The sequence below is a fragment of the Melanotaenia boesemani genome, chromosome 22 (assembly GCF_017639745.1).
Source record: "Melanotaenia boesemani isolate fMelBoe1 chromosome 22, fMelBoe1.pri, whole genome shotgun sequence".
In the NCBI taxonomy this organism is placed as follows: domain Eukaryota; kingdom Metazoa; phylum Chordata; class Actinopteri; order Atheriniformes; family Melanotaeniidae; genus Melanotaenia; species Melanotaenia boesemani.
In genome coordinates this window covers 14,261,034-14,271,797 of record NC_055703.1, presented here as the reverse complement: position 1 = coordinate 14,271,797, position 10,764 = coordinate 14,261,034, and the positions used below count along the sequence as shown (strand labels likewise).

At 36.9% G+C, this 10,764-nt stretch overlaps 1 long non-coding RNA gene across 1 annotated transcript; it reads left to right on the top strand.

Moving 5' to 3' along the window:
- Nucleotides 1-7,525: 7,525 nt before the first annotated feature.
- LOC121633985 lies at nucleotides 7,526-8,001 on the top strand. The gene is made up of 2 exons (XR_006009161.1): nucleotides 7,526-7,641; nucleotides 7,730-8,001. It is a non-coding gene; the product is annotated as an uncharacterized LOC121633985 (long non-coding RNA).
- The last annotated feature ends 2,763 nt before the right edge of the window (nucleotides 8,002-10,764 follow it).

The window sequence follows — 10,764 nt, the reverse complement described above, 5'->3', positions numbered from 1 at the left end:
TTTTGTACACAGGCGAACATTAAGCAGACATGGCAGTGTCACAGAGGAATATTTACTTAAGAGCAGGATTACAATAATTCACCATGTAGAATTTATTATCTTTAAATCACTAACATTAAACAAACATTACATGGTTTTCAAGCCACATCCTGCCATCACTGTAAATAAAAACTAATATGGGCAGTCCTTTCTCACATTTCCCCATCATGTCTCAACATGTTGAAAGATTGAACGATTGAATGGTTTGGCCTCAACAAGTTTCCCTCTTAAATAAAGTCATTGATGCCTTGTTGGAAATATTCTCGTAAAGCTTTGATCTGCATGTTGTAGAAAGATTAAATTAAATGCCTCTAATAGAATCTACTGACAAGAAGAAGTGTTTTTTCTCTGTTACTGATCTTCATTCATCAATGTAAAGACCTCAATCTTATTTCTGTTTATATCCTTTTTCCAAATGAAATAATGGTTCCACTGAAACTGTAAAAATAGCCGATTAGCTGTCTTTTGTTAGGTTAAAAAAATGCAAATAGGATATTTGTAGCCAAAATGTGGCCCCACCAGTGGTTCACTACTGCAGTCCAATGAGTAAAAGGTTTCTTTTATTATATAGATTCAATTATTTCTTATCTTCTCACTGTCACAAACATTATCAGTGTAATGGGAAAGAGAAACCTGATGGAATAACTACTAAAACCTTGGTCTATATTAAGAGATTAAACCATTTTAAATAAATGTTTTTATAAATGTATTTACTCTTTGGCTCATATAGACACAAGAGCACAGATTTGCCAAAATTTAAACCACAAACCTGCTAAATATATTATAGATAATATTGTTTTTTGTTTGTTTTGTTTTTTTTACTGTATTTGAGGCAGTTTATAAGGTGATTGCAAACTAACTGCCTTTAGAAGCGACAGCTACAACAGAAGCTTTCAGTAGTTGAGGATGAGACTTTTATCTCTGTAATTTCAGTGCATAACCTACTATTACCTACCACAGTTTCTCATTGGCTCTGTTTACTTTGCACTATTATATATTATTTACTTTACACTTGCAATTAAATTTATCCAAAGCTACCTATTTGACATGTTTTTGAACAGTCTGAATCCTTACGGCCACGAGGAAAAGTTTCCATGAATGGATTTTTAAAGACACCTCTACTTATCGTTCCCCATCTGAATTTCAGTAAAGTAACATAACTTGTGCTCAGGCAGGATTTGATACTTTTTCAGCCTTTACAATTTCTTGACAATTGTCTCCCCTGATTACATCAAATTGGTCGAACAGGCTGTGTTCTTTCATCATTGTTGTAAGTGTAGGCAGAAACCCCAGGGTCTTACTATTTTAAAGTCCCTTGATAGCCATGATCTCCACTTTTGGCTTAGATTTCACTCCATCCATTACAATCTGATAAGAATTCAGGGTTACTAAACAAAAGATGAGAATCTAAGAGTAATCCTCCCTCTTTTCAGGGAATAAAAGACTCCAAAGACACTTAAAAATTAGTTTATGGTGCCGCTTATCAAGGAATTTCCAGAGAAGAAACCCACTACTCCTAAAGCTTATCCTACAATCATTTGGTGTGTGCCAAGAAGTGTTTTTAGGTAAAATGTCCACTTCTTTTTTATTGTGCAAAACATTAATAAAGGACATAAACTCATATCACCCTGCCACTGTGTGAGTCACCACAGTGCTAGAAGTTTAGATCCAGTAAAGTTATGTGTTTGAACCTATTCACCAGCCTGAATGACTTCAAGATATAAGCTCTTTTAGTGGGGTTACAAGAACATCTGTTATCATTTTTTTTTTACTTATAATGACATAACGTTTTAATGTGGGGTTCAGGCTTCGCCCACTCAGGAGGAACTAATGTCCTCTGAACTAAATTCACCAATACAATTTAGCCAGTAGGTCACCCATCAAAACTCAGAAAATTACAAGCTTTCTCTAGAGTTAAAGAGACTGTTATCTCATTTTTAGGGTTGTTTCTGTGAGCTCATTTGCGATCTTCACTCTGTTTTTTCATGAATTAGAAACCAAGCCCCACCTTAAAGACAAAAGTAAGGATTTATTTAAACAATTACAACTATAGTGAAAAGCAACCAACCAGTGCCATGAAATCCACGCTTTTCACTAAAACCCACCACACATATCGTAAAGTATGACTCAGAAAGAAACCAGTATTTGTAATAAATCTCCCAACTCCTGGATAACCGTGACAGTCAGGCATCTACTGGCTCACTGACAGTTTGCTATCAAGCCACATTTATCAGATTCATTTGATAGATTAATCCCTAGAGCCTAAATTTTAGGGAGTCTAAAATTTAGGCCTCACACAGAGTATGCTGTGCTTGGAGGCAATCAAAAGCAAACATGCTGTGGTTTTGCTGAAATATTTGAGTAAAAAAAATCTGTCATCTTGCAAAAACGAATAAAAATATCAAGGAAAATAAAACCAGTCTTACATAATCGAAGCCTCTCAGCATTGATCAATCACAGCTATTCAAAGTGCAAGGTTTGCAACTTCACACTGAAGAATTGTCAATTACAGCACGTTGTACCAGAGCTGCTAAAGAACATAATCTGGCAAAGTTGTTACCTGAGTTTGCCTGAAAAAATAGTGAATATGGCAGACTAGGTTTTATCACTGTTCCGAATAATAGCCCCTAGAGGCTGTCTGACTGTGTCATTGAGCTCTCATTAGCATGGAGCTGCTCACCATGAGTAGAGTTGTCCGACCTCAGGGAATTTGGGGGTGCATAGACTCTCATCTGGTTATGATTTAGGAAAATGTAGGTGGAAAAGACTTTGCCCACTCCCTCCCTTCTTTAAAAGAAGTACTCCTTTTAGATTCTGCACTCTTAATTCCAGCTTCTCAGTTTTCTTTCTTGGATTGACGGCCTTTTGGATGCTTTCACTTTAAGGACTTTACATGACCTCAGTCATGCAATTGTCAATTTATTCACTGCTTAATGCCAAGAATTTACAGCAAAGAAGTAAAAGGAGTTCAATTTCATGTCCAGCTTTAATCTTCAGCAAAGATCTACTACTGTGAATAAAAGTCATGTGTAAGGGATTATGTGACAGGACATATGATTAATGCATTGCTTTGAGAAACTAAGAGCAACCTGTGAGAAATCGCCCATTTTTCTCCTTACCATGAAAATCTTTTTTAATATGATTTTTCTATACACTGTGTCCAAGTTAGTCCAGGTTATCTAAGAGTATTTTACACTAACAACAGGCAAAATTTCCTGTTTGCTCTCAAAATTTGACTTTTTTTTTTTTTAAACCTAATTCTAAGTTGTAACACATGTTCCCCAAAATTTCCTTTTACTAAAGCACATCCAGGAAGTCTTTGAGGTTATAAATAGACAGGAGGGAAATTTGGAGGTTGTTCAGGTATGTTGTTGGTTAGCTTCATATGGTAGAGCTATTGGTGCCTCTCTATTATGATCAAGCATATCTACAGATGTGGTAGGAGAGCAGATTCATAACTGACTTGTGTTAAGATTCTTTGGCTGAAACCAGATCAGATGTTAATCTTAAAGTTGTTGCCATTAAGAGGACATTGTTGCAGAAAGAAAATGGTATTTATCGCATGAGTCCATGCCTAAAAATATTTTTTAGAATCCAGCTAGTTTTGTGAGGCTTTAATTATGCAGACACTTGGACCAAACATAAAATTTCTTAACTTTTTTTTTTTAAATTTGAAAAGGAAAAATGGTCTGCAAAGGTAAAAATCAATGCATTTCATGTTTCATGTGCAGTTTCACAAATATTTCATATGGCACAGGCTGTGTGATGTGAAAGGAAGCAGTTAGAAATGCTAATACAAAATAATAGATTCTTCTGATAAGCGATACATTATGTTTAGAGTATAAGTGCAAAAATTTCGCCAAGTCCTATGTAGACCATGCTTTCTGAAGTATTATCCACGTATACCTGCAGCATATAACCTGCTTGTAAAGTGACTGTGCTTCTTTGGCTGTATCAGTGTGGACTATCATCCAAGTGAAGTGTGGTGGAAATGTGAATGTTTAGTCCAAAAACAATTGTTTGAAGCAACTGTTGTCTGTTTTTCTTTATTGTTTTCAGAAACATGTTATCATCATTTATGGCCCGTAGGCAAGTTGGACATTTCAACTTCATAGGTAGCTATTTCACAATTCGAGGGATCATAATTAGGTTTGAGTGGAAAAACACATTATATATATATATATACATATATGCATATGTATATATATATATATATATATATATATATATATATATATATATACATATAAATTTTTTTTTTTTTTTCCAGACGTAAATGTGGTATTCAGAGTCCAGGAACGGAAAGCTCTTTTGGGAAAAGCTCATGAAAAAAATAAAGAAAATTTCAGACTCAACTTTCCATTTCCAAAGCTCACATTAAATATTTTTCTCTTTTACAAAAGACCCCTCGGAGACTGTTTCACTTCCCTTGAAGTTTTGCTAACTGTGACCCGGCACCCAAAGTAAGTGCACATAAAAATGCCACAGAAATTAATTACAAGCAAGCTGATCTTCACTTTGTTAATTTTCCAGTTAAAATTGTCATCCCTCTGGGAGTATTGAGATCTCAGAAAAAAAGAAACTAATTAATCAAGAGACCATTCTTAAGACTTGGTCTGTAAAGATATAGTTTCACTCCAGGAGGTGCAGGGTTATGGCTATAACCAACATGCCAAAAAGAAAGAGAAGAAGGGGGGGGCTTGTTCAACTTTATCCCACATGGAGAGGATACAAGAGAGGGGGCTTTTTCTTTGATGCTTTGGCTGTCTTTTCTCAATAATGAATACCATTATAGAAGGTCATTAAGATTCCTGCCTAGCAACCCACTGGCATCAGACTACATTATATTGGCTGCGAGCCTGAAAGGCAAAGAAAACATTGGCCCAAGTGAAGATCCAGGCTTGGCTGAAGAAGCAGGGAAGATATATTTTCAGTAACATTACATCAGTAAGTGCTGTGTGCCTGGGTTTAAGTAGAAGTCAGCTCAAAGAATTCTCTCGTTTTGGAGCATTGCACCACTGCTGATATTTTACAGTATTATCAGCAATAGACAAAGAAATAGATTGATCTCACAGCTCTGTTGCATCTACATGTCTGTATCATACATGCAGGCTCCTCACACTTCTATCTTTATTGCTTATTAAATAATTTACAAAGGATATACAATGTTCTGGGAAATATCTAACCATTGTAACCATGTGTAAAATTGTATTTCTATCTCTCTTTCTCTCTCTCTCACTAACCCTTGCTGCTGAGTTGGTTTAAGAAGCAAGTTTCCATGACACTGCAATGCTTCTCTTTCTCTCAAGAGCATACAAGATACCACATAGTAAATGTAAAGCAATAATTCACAAAGGGAAAAAAATGACTGCATAGCTAACTGGTAAAGGCATGGTTGAACTGAGGATAATGAGAGGTGGATGACAGATTGATAACAGAAGAGATGAAGCATGTAGTTCTGGTCTCTCCATTGTCATTTCACTGAAAATGCGTGCTGTGGTATGTCTGAAGCCATGTCAAAGTCTGATAGAGAACATTCAAATAACTGGTTTTTTTATTTTTTTTTATTTATTTATTTATTTATTTATTTAGGACAATGCATATTAATCAACATATAAGCAAAAGCTTCACAGTAAATATGCCAGAATTAGCCACAAAAGCTAAATTGCATCTGTTGTCCTAAGGCAGGCACATTGAACAAACATTGACAAACATCTCATATTTACAATAGTTACAATAAACATTAAACACAGTGTTAGTAATAAGAGGTAAACAGGATGTTAGTTACACATGAGTACAGGACTGGTTTGTTTTTAACCACTCTTTTAGTGTTTTCTTGAAGGTGAGATAGTTGTCACAGTTTCTAATATGAGCTGGTAGTGAGTTCCATGACTGTGTGCCTCTGATAGACACCACCATTTGGCTAAACTTAGTCCTGCGGCGCTGTATGTTACAGTCTCCTCTGGTTAATGCTCTAGTAGTGACTCTATTGTTTGTTTTCTTCTGTATGAAAACATCTAATGGTGGAGGGGCAAGCCCATTTAAAACCTTAAAAACAAAACATACATCCAGAAATATCTGATAGCTGCTCAAGTCTAAAATATTATACTTACTAAGGATATTACAGTGATGAAAATGAAGAGGTTTTCTGTCTAAAATTTTCAATGTTTTCTTAAAAAGAGACTTAATAGGCTTTAGAGTGCCTTCTGTTGTATGAGACCACGTTGTGTAACAGTAGGTGATATGAGTAAAAATCATTGCGTGCATGTATGCTTTTGCTGCATCAAGAGTAAGAAAGGGTCTGACATGATTAAAATTTGATAAGTTAAATTTGATTGTACTTATAATTTTTTTTACATGTTGCTTAAATGTCAGGTTAGAATCAAAGACCACACCCAGATACTTGAACTGGTCCACCACATCTAGACATTCATCATTAACTATGACAGATGGTTGTTGGTCGCCTACTGGCTGTCGTGAGAAAAACATACAAACTGTTTTCTTTGTATTAAGATGTAAGCAGGAGTTTTGAAGCCAGTGGGACACTGGTACCATGGCTCCTGAAAGTATTGCAGCAGCTTCTTGTTTAGTTTTTGCGTGAGTATACAACACTGTATCATCTGCATATAATTGAGTTTTGATAGTTGAACAAACATTTGGTAAATTATTGACATAAAGACTGAATAGTATTGGGCCAAGTATTGAGCCTTGTGGGACACCGGCAGAGCAAGAAAGATAAGATGATTGTGAAGATTGTGAGAATTAAGTCAGTTTGGACTTCTGAGAATTCATTCTTCAAATAAAGGGCAAACTCTCATGGTTGAGATATTAATATTTCAGGTGGAATAGTTCAGGCACCGTAGAGAAAACAGAGTAAACGTTTGTTCAAACGAATTTTCTATTATTAGTTTTATTTTTGTGCCCAGACCCTGATTTCTTACTTTAGGAAAGTGATTGTAAACTGAAACTGTAGCATCATCTAATGCCCAAAGTTATGAACAGATTTTGATAAAATTTTCAGGAGTAAAGGAATAAGGAACAAGTGATAACATTCTGGGGATGATTCACCTTATCACATCACATCATCATGTGGATCTAGGAATTTTTTAATGGCTGAATAATTAGGATTTTTTCCTTAAAAAAATAATTTGCTGTGAGGGATAAAAGGAAGCTTCCCTATAAACACTCTGTCTCCTACATCAACATTGTCTTTGTCAAGTTTTTCTCCTTCAAAATAAGAGTTCTGTGCCAGAATAACTTGGGTGTACCGTGTTGCTCTTTCCAACTTCCTGGTTCCTTAACCAATCATATGCGACTCCCCATGGTTGCCTAACAACAACAAGGCAGCTTTTGGTATTTTATGTCGGCAAAAGAGCAGCAGCGTGCAGGTATAGAAGCTAGTGTAGCGGTTGGCCTCTAGACGGCTGCAGCGGTCGGAAGAGATTTACAGAGCTGGGTAGCAATCAGGAGGGACTGATTGATGGCAGGTGTGACTGAAGGATGTGACTACTTAAATCCAACGGGCAAGCTCTACTATGAGCATTGAGTCCCTGGCCCGCTGGGACAGCACTGGCTGCCGTTTGTTTTAGTTGATTTTACATGGTTTGGTTTATCCCTCTTTATTTCATTTTACCATAATTCATTTAAGTGGTTTTAGCTTTTTAACACTCTGTCCCCTTTTGTCTTCTAGTGCTGCGGCTGGAGCGTCCTTCTCTCACTGGTGTCATCTGGGACTGGGAGTTCACTTAGACGGTGATTTGGTTTGTGGTGCACGCAGTTTATAGCATGGTGTTTTTGTTTGGAAGTAATTGGATTTATGTTTTGTTTGTAGTATAACCCCAGTCCCGCCATGGTGAGTGTCTGGGATCTCGGCCGGAGCTCGACTGTCTATCACCTTGTCTTTCATTGCTGTGTTTTGAGGTTTCAGTTATGTTTAATAAAATGGCATGTGTCTGACCCACACTGACCGTTGTGGCCTCATAATTGGAGCCCCTACGTGCTACACCCATTTCTGCACACCCACCCCGAGGTTACACTAGTAAAAGAAGCGGACCAGAAATAGTTTCAGAAAAACCTAAAAAGCCTTGGCATCCTGCTAAAAAGCAAACGACCAAAAACGGAATAAAACAAGGATCAATATTGGAGAATCTTTTGAAAGGTGGAGAAGTCTGAGCTGGCAAAGTTTCTCCTCGACAGGTAAGCACAGGAATTTTGCTTAAAATAACCGAAAAGTTTATCTTGATTTACAAAGATTTTAGTCTAATTTATTTCTAGGCACTCATTAAATTAATTTGTGTGACTGTATGAATGTATTAGTGGAGTAAATTGGTGGTCTGTTAGTTTACAACAACAAATGTAATGATGTTTGGGCCAAGTGAATACTGTGTTTGTCCTTATAAACATATTAAATCACTATCAAATTAATTTATTAAGTGAGACTAAGGGAAAACTGCAGCTGCGTGGCATTTTTTGATTAATGTAGCCTCTGTTTATGCTCTATGCTCTAACGGAAATTAGCGCGTGAAATTAGTGCTAGCATGGCAAAGCATAGCAACTTACTGTGTGTGTGAATCATCTTCGCTCCTCATCATGATGTTTGCTGGTGCTAGGTTCTCCGTCCTTCATAGACTGTATAAAAGAACCGTCCACTCACAAACCGGCAACCTACGTAAAAAAGGGGGGAAGAACGCTCTCCGTGTTTTTCTCTTTCGACTGCAGTTCTGATTTGAAACACTAGGTGTCAATGTTACTTACTTTGCCTTAATAGGGTTCTTTTCTATTGGGAGGTAGGGATAATTTGACGTTGAAGCTTCTAACACATCAGATAATGCCAAGAATCATTGGCAATTATTGTCATGATAATAAACCGATATTGTTTGACCAAAATCATGTAAATATTCTGAATCTGGTGATCCAGGTTAGAAATATAAGGGGTTTTGGATGGGCTGTTGGGTTTTGTGGGTTTCTCAGTGACCCTATGACTTGGCTGAGGGCTGCGCTCTGAGTGCTTCTTTGTTTTGTTTTCTTCTTCTAGCTCACGTTTTCTGACAGTTTTTTATATTAAAAACTTGCTTCTTACTGACCAGTAATTTGCGTTTCCTTAACCACCTTTCCCTGGCTTAGCTTGGGTTGTTATAGTTGGCTTGTTCATGAGCAGATTTAGTTTTTTTCTTTATCTGCTCTTCCTTGGGTAGAACCAACTGCACCGGCAGTAAAAGTTTCTCAATAATGAGGCAATGGGATGTAGTTATTAAAAATCTATGAAAACAAAATTGGTTTTCATGTCTGTTTAATGTATTTCTAACCAACCAGTCCTTCAGTCCTTCTTGTTTTGATGTCCATATTCTTTTGTCATTTTATAAGCTGCTTTACCATCTGCTGAACCTCATCCATGCTTGATAGATTTCCCACCATATTATATACAAGTAATACTGAACAAACACAGAATCTGTGCCCCTCTGAACTGTTTCAGCATGTGATTGTGTTATTTGGCATCACTTATACTTCCGTGGGAGCTATTAGTGGGCTGAAATGTTGCAGTGAGGGAACAATTATTTGGTCTCCTCGGCCCACGAGATGATGTAATTAATTGCAATTTTATTCTTGTGATCTCTGCAATGTCATAGAGCTGCAGTAGAGTAAGTTTTACATGGTGATCAAATACTGCATGGATAGAAGAAAACAAGAAAGCTTAGAAATGGAAAGGTGATAGCAGTTTTTCACAGATTCGCTGACATTTCAGGGTTTGAGTTTTCTCAAGGATGAGAAGAATGTGGAAGAGATAGTCTCTCAGATGGTTATGGCGACCCTGGTTTATGTTTTGATGGCCTTTCCAATGAAAGGAAATTTTTTTACACAAATCATTTCATTTTCTTGTTGCTCTGTTGGAGGCAATGACATACAGCCTGACTGTAAACAAAGCTGGAAAAGCAATACTTCATAAGAAAAATATGTCGCTAGTGTAATCTCTCACTTAATCAAAACAAATGTGTCCAGCAAAGTTTTAACATCTTTCATCTTGTTAGCTTGGAACCACAAAATCCATAAAAAAAAAAAGATGACTGGTTTGCTTAATTAATATCTTCCGAGCCTTTATCTGAAAGGCTTCCATTTGTCTTCATTCATTCCAGTTCAAGTACATCACTCCTCAGATGCTCAGTGAAAAACTGTGCTTTTTAAATGTGAGCATCTGACAATGCAGGAGAAGATAAAACACCTAGTGCTGCAGTCATCCAGCTGTTCTCTGTCCCAGGCATGGAATGTGCTGCCATGTGAAGCTCAAGAAAAAGACATTCATTGAAGGATTAGCACCCACACTTTGTACTGACACATGAATGAGGGCAGCTGAAAGGAAAGGAATGAAATGATCAAAATGATATTCAAGCACCATTTTGCACATGAGTGGAGATGCTGGCGGTGTAAGTAGCGGCAATCAAAACAAAGGGCAAAGATCCTCCCTTTTCAGAGCCAGCGGCATGCTGGCAAAGATAACAACTGAGGTGGAATCCTGCCCTGACTAAGCCTCTTTAGTACACTTTTTCTTGTCTTGTTTTAAGGTGTCAAACAGGCTTAGATCAAAGAAGCCATGGCCACTTTGGGATTTCTTTAAATGGAGCAGGGATCAACAAACTCGATAAGCTGGGCTACATTCTTGTCTTCAGTAAGAAATTTAAAATATTAATTCAAAAACAGCTTACCTGTGCCATATTTCACATGAATGCTATA